Consider the following 12,404-nt stretch of genomic DNA (forward strand, 5'->3'; position numbering starts at 1 on the left):
ATGAAGTGCTGGGAAACTTCAGGGATCAGAAGCTCAGCTAGCCAAGTTTGATGTTAGCATTAGCATCTTTGCTAAACTACTTAAATCTGCTAAGTTGGATTCAAACTTAAATCTGCTCTAATAAGTTGGCATTGTACACTTTATTCCTGAAAGCCAAGATGATACTTGATTAAAAATATTAAATGCATGCTATAATCCGGGTAATTTCGAACTGTTCAAGTGATGAGAGCTAAACTACTAACCAGTTGGACACCAACAACAATTAAATTCTCTTACAAATAAAAGTTATTTATTAACAATGGGCCTACCTTTGTATTCTCTTTTTACATCTTCAAAAATAGTCAATTCAGAGCTAATGCTAAAGTAAAACTTGATAGCAAACGGAGGGTGTTCGTTGTCAATAAATGCATATCTAGTGGTGCTTTTCAGGAAGAGGTTTGATCTCGCAAAACTTTATTATTACTTTATCTTTTCTAACATGGGAACAAACTAAATAAAGAAAATTATTTTAATAGTTAACCAGCCTTGCTGTGTCGCTAAAAATGTGATTGATCTATTTGTTGCATGTTAATTTAACATTTTAGTTGTTAAATGTACATAATTCCTACTCTGAAGTGTTGGATCAGATCTACCCAGTGCTTTGTCGCATCACTTTTATTGACTGAATTCTAGCTATTTGTTTTAACAGAGTGGCTCTGGTAAGTAATAGTTCTCATGTACGTATCCTGAAGCTGGAATAAAGCCCCCCACATTGATAAACCAGTCTTGTTCCCACTGCACACCCATCTGTCTGTTTGATTGCTGCACAACAGGCTCTTTTTTTATTACAAAACAGGAAACTGCTCTCCCTGTTTCCTGCTCAGCCCAGCTCCACATCCTTAGCAGCCCATGGACACTATTTAACCATACATTCACTGTGACTCAGCAGCGCCGCAATAAAGACAAAAAAAAAAACTGAATTGTGGTCAGATGGTGAAGATTTATTACACTAAAAACATGTGTGCAGTGGACCACCGCAAACAAACAACTGCATTAATAAGGGCGGTGACTCTAAGGCTGATCGGTGCAGCTGCAGAGGGGAAAAACAGCCGGAGAGTACTACAGGTCGTTTTGAGCCGTGCATCGCATCAAACTATTTCATATTTGGGTCCATTTGTTTTCAGAGAAGGCTTGACCTCATTTGTAGAAGTGCTCCATTTTTACACCAAAATGGATGAGGATGGTTGCATTTTTCAGATACAAATTTCTCAACGGGAGGCTCAGAAAGTCTGTGAGCAGAACGACACCACAGTTCATTTATTTAATCCCTATTTGATAATGCAATTTCACAGTTTCTGAACAGCATCCTTACGCCTCTTCGCTCCCAGCTACAGAGTTATGCAGCAATCATTTTCACATAATGTGAAGTGCTGTAGATCTTAAGGAAATTGCTGTAGATACCACTGTAGTTGCTCCAGTTTTTGAATAGGAGTCCATCAGACACATTTATATAAAAAATCAGACACTTGGACGACTGGGACTGTAAGTGCAATCCATCTGAAGCTTTGCTGCACACTGAGGCTTTCCCCTTCAATAGCAGAAAATGATTAATGCATCGCACTTATAGGGCAAAAGTTAATCCCTCTCTACATCAGGCAATCTGGCTGTGACTGCTGGCATATGATTGTCATTCTTTGATAAACTCTCTGGTACAATAGTTCAGTATGATTTGTTTTTGAAAGTCCTTATAGACTTAAACAAGAAACTTAAACTTTATGGCTAATTTTAGCCAAATGCACCACAAATGTGCTGTGACTAAGTGGGTGTTCAGCTCATTAACAAACATTATGTGGTTGCACCTCTGGCCTCGTTTTTGTTGGTGCAATTATTGAGTTTTCATCTTGAGTCAATAAACGGGAGGATGATAAATTGTGCTCTGTGGCCCCAACCAGCTCTGGCAGATACTCTGACAACATCGAGATGCTCGAATTTATTTCATTTTGGATGAGCAGCAGCTCTCACACGCAGACGTACAATCACAACACTTAGATAACATAAAGTTTGTATTATATTGTTGCCGTGAAATATCATGTAATTGTCAGGATTAGAACAAACCACAGCAGTTCAGCATTATGTGCTTCTATAAGATGCAGGAGGGGGATACCATATTTTTCTTCATTCATAAAAAGTGGAGACCAAACATTGCGTGTAAGCAGATTAATAAAATGGATTATAGTGGGGTTGTATGTTAAAGTTCAGGTACCCAAAGCAGAAAAGGTCAGTACCACACATGAATCCAGTTTATTGTTGAATGTATGTACAACAAAGTTTTATGCTAAGCTTAATCTGCATTTGCACAAATCCATGTGGGACTCGGGCATAAACACAATCCTCTACCTACAAGGTAACTAAGGACGTTCTCCATGTTAACTCTTTAAAAGCTTTACCACAAAAATAACTTATATTTGGGTTTAGTATATGTGTTCATGGGTTGTTTTTGACTTTTTATTTGAAAACAGCGGCTAAAAAATGCCCACTCTCTCCTTTTGTGAGCATCAGTTTTACTTTTTACGCTCTGCCACAGCTTGTTAGTTAGATTCATATATAGCTCTGAACTTTGACTGGACCATTCTAATGTGTGAATCCATTGCATCCCAGGTTGTGTGTTGATGGTAGTTTTTCTGCTGCAGCATCTAATAGGTTTTCTTCCACTTTTGTCCTTTATTTAGCTCAATTCAACTAAACTTGCTTAGCTTTCCTGTTGAGACTGAAGAAAAGCACCTTCACAGCATGGTGCTGCCACCACCATGTTTTACAGTGAGGAAGGTGTCTTCATAGTAATGTGAAATTTTAGTTTTCCATCAAACAGCATATTAAGCATCTTTGAGTGTCCCAAAAAGCACTATATAATTCTCATGTATTAATATTTTGCATCTGGCCCAGATCTTTCTATTCTGGTATCAAAACACAGATCAAGTAGCCAAAATGAAGAGCGTGTTAGTGGATATTGCAAATGCATCGTGTTTACCCTGTAACAGGTAGAGGACAAGGCAAACATTTTGAAAAGTCTGACCCTGAGGTCGCTCGTTGTTTGTGGGTCTCCTGTTTACGTCAGGCGAGGAAGGAGTGCGTCTGCTCCTCTCTCCCGCTCCGAGGTGGAACAATAAGACTGGGACTTAAAAAAGGAACTCCATCTTGATATAGTCCTTCCTGTGACTGTTTTCTAGTCTTTCAGCAAAGAGCGCACAGGGTGTGGTCACTGAATTTAAAAAGATAATCCCAGATAGTTTCAACTTCGACCTCATTGTCCTACTGTTTTACTTCATTGAAGGCTTATAACGGGAAGTTTTTACTTTTACTATTTGCAACTTTATTTGCTTTTAATTTTTATTTTGTATTAAGCAGTTAGCACTCTGCTAAAGAACTAAGTTTGTTTGATGTTAATTTTATATCGGGAAGAACTCATTTTACAGGAAGGATTTTATTTTACACCCAGCAGACACATAATCAACGTGCCACGCATCAAGTTTTGATTATTTTTTTTGTCACTGTTTAGTCTTTCGGACATGTAAACTGTCCAGTTGTTGAACCAAGTGGATGCAGGAACAAACCCTTGTGTGTTGGTGGTGTAAATTTAGCTTTCCTTCACATCGAGCTGAGGAAGAAAACACAGCTGGAAGGTTGTTTTTGTTCTTCTGTGAGAATGTTTGTTCTAAGGTGTGTGAGACGTGTGTAATTAAAATAGCAGTTTCCTAGTGAAGCTGCTTTTGCTTTCCAAAAAGTTGAGGATTTTTTGCAAGATGTTTATCCAGAGGAAGCAAGTGAGGGCCAAGAATGTGTTTGGAGTACAGTAAATTAAGGAGCACTGTAGGAGCCATATATACATTTTTGGAACTTGATACAAAATGTTATTTTGTGTTTACGTGAGTTTAATTTTTTACTCTTCTATTTGAAAAAGGTAAGCATCTGTAATTGTATTGTGCTTAAGCTTATTACGTGGTGCCTTTTGATTGGTTATTGACTAATTCGTTTATGTACTTGCTCATTGTAGAAGTCTGGCACCTTGACAGTAACACAGTCTTTTGACCGGCACTTTCTATTTGCTTGAATCTGTTTGTTATTTTTATTTTCTTTTAAGTTCAGTAAAGACTTAAAGATGACCGTCGGATTCAAGACCTCTGTTTTTTTTAGAAGAAATGTGTCGCGTAAGAAAGAGCTTTAAAGGGCTAGACAAGTGAGAGCTTGCCGCACTTGCAAGCACAGGTAAAACGACAAACCATTTACCTTCTTATGTCAACATTTTGTCACATTACAACCAAACAACTGCGAGCTGAAAGAAAAATCAGACTTGGTTTAGTGTTGTTTTGCAAACACACATCTGAAGTGTGGCTCTGTTACCCTAAATTAAATACCCTGAAATCAAAAGCCTCGAGTAAAAACTATAATCTCAGTATGAATGCCGCAGATTCATTTTTGAGGTTGAGAACATTCAACATTTTCAAATAAATTATAGTTGGTGGTTATAACATAACAAAATCGCTAAAAAGTAAAGGCTTGAGTAGTTTACCATAGCACTGTGTGCAAAGTTGTCTGATCCGCTGGATTAGGCACAAGCATCCTTTAACACCCCATAACCTGGATAAAGTTGAATGCGTGTCAGACTAAAGTGTTTGTGTTATTAGTCCTAATTCTCCTCACTTTGCTCAGTAAAGCCTGAATATATCTGAAATAATCTCCACACCTCCTTGTTATTAAATGAATTGGCTCTCAGTGCCACCAGCTGGCTCTGAATCTATTTGAATATTGGTTGAAACAATAGAAATAAATACATCCATCATGTTCTTGTCATATGAAAGCATGAGCAGCCACCTCCCTCATCTGAGCCGGGATCTCACATCTGACTAAAACCACAGAGGATTAACCTGGATTGACCTCGCGTGATGAGTGTTGCGTTTTGCCTTCAACTGCATCTCATAATATGTGCGTATTTGCATGCAGTAGGGAAAAAAATCTTCACCCCAAGACAACATTTTCAGCTTTAAAGAGTAGAAATGTAAGTGAAATGACCAAAAGTACTCCTTCTTTCACAGTTTTAGTAAAAAGGAGCAGAAAAAGAACTGTGACGGTTCTGCCGCTCTATAGTTAAGGTAAAAAAATTTCCTCATGTTTGTATTTGTTGTGTTAGCAGAAAAATGTAGCACAGCACATTATATTTCTGTGAGGGGCCATTACAGCATATTTTATTCTAATGACAAAGGGAGGTAACGGTTTGAATGGCCCATTCAAAGTCTGTTAAATACTTTTTGGTCTTCACACTCATGTTCGGCTTGAACTTCAGCAAGTCATCTTTGCTACATCTATATGCTTAACCTCTTTCTAACTGGTTGATTAGCTATTTACGTTAACAGGACCTAGTGTATCTAAAGAAGTGGTCAGTGAAAATTGCCCAGTGCTTTGTGTGTTACGGATTTGACCAGACATAAGCTATTAGATATACAAAGTAACAATTATTTAATATGGGTGATATGGGCAGGTGCCCAGGGCGGCATTAGAAAGGAGGACACCCAAGAACCACATAATGAGTAAAACGTAACAGATAGTTAAGCAGCCTGGAGAACTTTATTATTATTTCTTTTGGACACTGCTTGCTACTGGAAATGCTTTGTGTTGAACTGCACCGTTTTTAATCTCAGATACTTTCCTGTATTTTGATTGGCTGTTGGGGTGGCAGAAGGAGGAGCTTATCCGGGAACACCAATCATGGAAGAACCACCACTGACAGCCGCTTTGTTTTATATGTGCGGCAGCCATGTTGAATTTTGACGCTGTGGTTGTAGAGGAATGTTTTCCATTCCCAAGTAAGAGTTTCAACCTAATTATTTCAGTGGATTTACCCAAAGTATATCTGCAGCCCTTTGATCGGTACTCATAAGATTTATTTTAGGACCGAATGGAAATGATGAGATCATTTGAAATTTAAATTAGTCACAAAATCTTTTTCCTGCCATTTCTTCACAGAATGTTGAACCTAAGAGTCATTCTTTAACTTTGAAATCCAAAGTTTACTTTAATTCAGCAAACTGCCATTTAGGTTTCATGAATAATGAAGAGGGAAAACAGGGATAGATTGAGTCTGTTTTTCAGCGGCAACATTAATCTTTTACTGAAGGACACATTTGGATGCAAGCCGTCCCTTAACAGGCGTTGGATCTTACAATCAATACCGGCCACAGGGTTCTGCAGAGAGCGAGGGTGACATCTTTGCTGCCAAGAAAGCTTGCTTCCTCCCTTTACAGCCTCTAATTAAGACAAAGTCGCTGGCTGTCGCATATCACCGTCAATGACCGCACAACACAGAGCTCACTGTAAAGTTTTACTGATTCATCTTATCCATCTTGCTGACTCAAGTCACTAAACTAAATAAATAACTAACTAATAAACTAACTAGTAACTAAATAAACACAGAAAATGTTACAAAAACCTAGCGGATTATAACAACTTCTTGAGTTTGTCCTTCAAAAGAGAACAAGAAAATTGATTAAAATTTAAAAAAACAAATATGTGTGAGAAGTAGACAAAATTATTCTGATATTCTTTCTGTTGAGTTCAGCTGATAAAGGAGATCAACTTCTACTAAGTATGTCAACTTACTTATATTATTCGGTATGTTTTTTTTTTTCCTCTTTTCTTACCAGGGTTTAAATAATTTAGTCCTGGAGTGGTGATTTGTTTGTATTCTCTACAGCTGCATGCTGCAAAGCATCTGAGCAGAACGTCGATTCCCTGGATAATTTGGCGACAAACACATAAAAGTGTTTTGTAAAGAGAGGCAGGCGGACAGAAAGGAGTCAAGATAACTGAAGGTCATTTTGAGCCATGTTGCTATAAAAACACGGCATCTGTCCTAATGCCAGTTCAATCCTTGTTTTATGCTGTCATATTTAATAAATGAATGTTAATTTATGTCAGTAACTCAATTCACTAAGTGAAGCACATTATATTGATTAACTACACATAGACTGATGTTTTCCAGCCTTTATTTCTGCTGAGACGTGTTGATTTACCACTTACAGCTAATGAAAACAGGACAATTTAGGTCAAAAAATAGATCAGAACAAAGCAAAAAACATCTGTTTTAAAAAGGTACGTTTAATGTTCTAAAGTCTCCCTCCAAAATTTAGGACCCTGATTTTCAAATGAAAAGTAAAACTGACTATTATCTGAAAAGAGGAACGGTCCAACAAAACTTTGTCCAGGTGAGAAGAATATTCAAACATTGAGACAGTTGCAGATTACATAGCATACATCTCTTTGTGATGGCTTTTGAAGCAGTTAATTTGTTTTTTTCTATGGGTGCAATCATTACAAGTTTTGAGAAGAAAGACATGAAGTTCTGCTCTCAAAATAAAACTGTAAGCAAAAGTATTAAAAGTTTGAGGACAAAAGACATGAAATCCTGTTTTCAGATTGAGCATTCGTGCTCTTGGATTATGGCAGAAAAATTCCCCCATATTTTGCCACCATGGCTTTTCCTTCCACTGAACTTTCCACTGCCATGCATTCTGGGAAGAGCCTGCTTCTTTAGCAGTGGCTCTTTGTGGCTTCCCCTCTGTTGTGTTATTGACTGTTTTCTGGATGGCTGTTTTGTCAGCAGTCTTCTCAAGCCTTTTTATCGGCCACTGGTCAATTCTCTGACAAACTGAATTTCAGATGTTCATTAATTTAAATGAAACCCGTTTAAACAGTTACAGCTGAAACATAAGCAAGAAAATAGTCAACATTGTCCCTTCAATGTGGAGGTTCAGGAAAGACGAGAACTGAGCCGACTGCCAATGAGCCCAGAGCCCCTCTGCAGGTTTTTGTTGTTTTTTTTCCTTCCTTCACACGGGCAAAATTTATGAGGCCATTACGAGTGTGGATGCAGTGTCAACATTACCCCGCTAATATCTTTATCCAGCTTGGTGAGGACGAGGAGGAGGGGCGGTGGCTGTGAGACGACACACATGCTGCCTGGAAGACAAACTGTCCCGTAGTACGACACACACACACACACACGCCCACACGCCTTCACACACACACTTAAATCAGCCTCAGCATCCCTAACGCATTAGCTCTTCACGTTGAGGCTGCAAGCTGGGTAATTAATGCGGTCAAACTATTATTTTTCACTTAAAAACGTGTTTGAGGCAGAGGGAAGCTGGTGAGATTCCAAGAGAATGAAAATCAATACAGAAGCCGCTTGTGGCAACACAATCCCAAAATAAATTCAGCCATCGCAGGCAGAGCGCTTATTACGCTGCTGGTGCAACGGCGGCATTCAGAAAAATAAGTCTGGTATTACTGAACTTAATCTCTTATTGTCGGCAAATCCCACAAAATACGAGTGAGAGCCCAGGTTTTAATCCTCGCTCTCTTTTCTAATGATTTCTCTATAAATGTCACAGAATATGTTCAAATACAGATGTACTCTATTACTGCACACCTAGTAAATGAAAGATCAATTCTCAGATTTGATTCAGTATTTTTATGTGTAGATTAAAATTGCAATGCTCATGAGAACAGATCTTTTAAATCTTTATGTAATTAGTATTTTTGCTGCCAGTTCCTGCCATTGAATCCAGTCTCCTCTTTTGCAGCCCATATCATTTTAACGCATCACTTCGCTCATTTTCTTTATCTCTCCTCCTCTGCATATTTTTTGTATCGATCCGATACCAAGTAAATACAGAATCAGTAGAGCCAATACCAACGCCGATACTTTATTATTATTATTATTATTATTATTATTATTATTATTAGTATTATTATACATTATCAAAAATCTGAATTTATGTGTTTTTGTGGTTTGTCCTTTGAATTATTTTTGCTAAAATGTAGGACAGAATTTAAATAAAGTTTATAGATGTCTACAAAATACTTTAATAATATAATTACATGATAAACAAACAATATGAAAACAAAAGAAACAAGTGTGCATTACTTTCTAAAACAAAGGGCAAAAAATTATTGTTTAAGAACAAATCAAAGCAAAATCTTTTTTTTATGGTGAGTTGAGAAACTACAATGTCAAAATAAAGTAGTATTTCATGAGGGAATCTGTAACTAAAATATCATTCTTTGTATTAAAATTATTAGTATTTTTGATGGGTCTGTCCATCTCTACCTTTAATCCAAAAAACCAAAATCTTACCAAGTATTTTTTGTCTAGTTTCTAGTGAAAATATCTTAGTACACTTGAAATAAGACAAAATTAACTTACAACTTAGTTTTTATTGTCACTTATTGTAATTAGGCTGTTGCATGTGTACATGTTTTTAAATCATCCAGTTAAGTTGCACATTTGCTTTGATCAGAATATGCTATTTTTAATAACTGAATACTATTTTTTATTTGTAATTCTGTTTTTATGATATATTTTTTTATATATTTCTTGTATCTTTGTGTTAATCTACTTGCTTCAATTGCCTGTCACTTTGCTACTGTTGCACCTGTATTTCCCCTCTGCAGGACAATAAAAGATATTTCAATTTCTATTTCTAATTTTACTTTTAGAGCTTCTAAAGGGGTTTTTGAACATCTCTGATGCCACAGGGGCCAAAAATGGCCCATATAACTCCAATTTCACAGCATAATTTTGAAAGTAGTTCATTCTACATACATAAATAAATCAGGATTTTTACCTGGAGAACTTCTGCAATCACTTCATTTATGTGCAAACCTGAAATCCAATCTTGCAGTTTAAGCACCGGGCTGAAAAGTTTGTGTATGAATCAAAGCTGTTAAATTTCACCACCACTAGTAGTTCATGGTCAAAATAAAGACAAAGAATTATCCCCAACATTAACTCAGCTGCCCTGACTTGTGATTGGATCCATTACGAACTCCACAGGCTCTTGTCCTCCTCCATGTGATCCATCTGCTTCAGGGCCCAAACTGCAGCAGGCCTGCTATCGAGCTCACTGCCACCAGCCTGGTTACCACGTTGCTGTTTAACGGTAACACAGCAGGGGGCAACAGCATGGCCTCGTGGCAAGAGGGATTCAATGGCCGTGATGACATTAGCTCTCATTAAGCTCAGCAACTCATTACCGCGCACCGTGGGGTGATGCTGACCGAAGGACCTGTGGCTCCTGCTGAAGCGTGTCCTCTCACAGAGTGGAGGTGGTGATGCATGCCACTGCATGTCTATCCACTGATGAGCCATTAAAGGAACCTACAGCAGCAAAACAAGTGCATGTGTTAAGCAGATGAGGGAGATAAAGGCAGCAATGTTGTTTACCCTGCAGACATGATTCCTGGTTGGGTAATGTAGGCCCAGGAGTTGAAGATAAATATTCACACCCTTTATATTCTTTTCAAATGTTGCCCACATTACAACCATAAACATATTTTATGTAACAGAGAAGCACAAAGAAGCACACAGGTGTATGTATTTAGCTCCAATAATTCAACACTTTGGAGAATCACTTTTTGCTGCAAATCTCTACCAACTTTGCACATCCTGGGGCTGAAACTTTTGCCCCTTCATTTATACTTAATTTATTTGTTTAGTTCCTTAAATAGTGTCAGACTGGATGAAAAACATTGTTGAAATCTTTCATCTTATTCTAAGATGGACTCAACCGAATTCAAGTTCATTTAATCAAGGACAGCGCAGTAAACAATATTCGAAAAACAAAGCAAACTTTTTATGAAGGTTTTGTAGCCAGAGGCTAATTTGCAAATCCAGTCTGGATCTTAAAGGAGTCGTAATGTCATTTTATAGCACAACCAAGTAACTATGTTACCTTTGGTTGTTATAAAATGCTGTGTATATCAACTATGACTTAAAAAACGCCTTGAAGTTGGACTCTGCCTCTTTAAGAAGCTCCTGCTCTTTTCAGCACTCCGCCTTCAGCGCATCATCACAACATTTCTCTGTTAAGCCGTTTACAGCCACATTTGGGAGCATTGGACTACGAAGTAGCTCCTCGATCTGCTCAGGCTGACGTGCACAGGTAGTTTTCCTCCACACATATTCATTTAGGCCAGCCAGAAAGTGAAAAAATGGTTTCATCTGACTGGACCAGTTTCCTCCACATGCTTGAGTTTTGGTAGGTTTGCAGCTTAACTCTTTCCATTTTCAGAAGATGGATTGAGCAGATCTCTGTGAAACGTTTAAAAACAGGACATCCTTTCATCATCTAAGCCTGCTATGTCCACTGAGATTACATTACACACAAGTGAACTGGTATTTACTATGTAGGTGACTTCTGAAGGCAATGAGCTGCACTGCATTTTATATGTTGGAGTAAAAGGGACTGAATACAAATGCATGCATAAACAGAAAATAATGTATATTTTCTCTTTCTTTTCACTGTTCTCTGATACTTTTTGATGGCCGATCACATAGAATTCAAACAAAATACCTTGAAGCTTGATGTAAGGTGAGAAATTGTGAAAAGTTCACATGGTGTGGATATCTTTATTGATTCTAATATAATAATTTTGCAAACATAATTAGGTATTCAACATATACGTTTTATTAAATCAGTGAGTATTGTTATATTATGGAAACTCTGCATAAGATGGAGATGAGATGATGAATTCAGAAAGAAAACAAGAGCGCAGCAATCTGTTTTAGACTGACATGTTAGAAATTTATTTCCTCAGATATTAACATTTTTCCCTTGGATTTCATCTGTTACTGCCTAAAAACATAAAACTATTATATGTATTCTTGAGTTTATAGATGCAGTTTCAAGTTACACTGTTCATTTATGGCAAGCTTTCAAAAGCTTTATTTTAATTAACCTATATTTGTCTCATCTACCCCACAGTTGGAAATTTATGAGTTTGATTCCCTTTCCCGGTTCACAGATTCAGTCCCCAGTTGTGTCATTGAAAGTCTGCATCATAAAACTGCCTCAAGGATTAAAAGCCTCTCATAGAGGGGCAGGTTAGCTCCCTGCGCATCTGCGGTTTCAAACATATCGGATTCAGGGGGGAACCTGTTGCAAAAAAAGCAAGTGTGTCGTTTAATCCGTGTGCGCTGAAAACTGTTGCGTTTTCGTGATACAGAGAGTAAATAAGTGGATTTCAGTAAAATGGTTAACATTTGCAAGGGCTAAAAAAAATTAGGATTAGCAGAAAACCAATTCAGAGCAGATTCTGGCAAAAACAAATAAAGTAAACACAGGACTTTTTGCACGAAGTGACCTTCAGATGGATTCTTTGACTCCCTGAATACATCCCACTGGGAGGGAAAGCATTTTATCCAATCAAAGCTTTTTGATTGGATAATATATATATACATATATATATATATACAAGATATCCATCACAGCTTGTTGGATCGGCTGTTCCCTGTTTACCTTTTATCTCTGTATAACTGCGTTAACGCGGGACCAGACCTGGCCTGTCCCAGCCAGGAACCCTCAAAGAAG

This window comes from Xiphophorus couchianus, chromosome 20 (assembly GCF_001444195.1).
Source record: "Xiphophorus couchianus chromosome 20, X_couchianus-1.0, whole genome shotgun sequence".
Taxonomy (NCBI): Eukaryota; Metazoa; Chordata; class Actinopteri; order Cyprinodontiformes; family Poeciliidae; genus Xiphophorus; species Xiphophorus couchianus.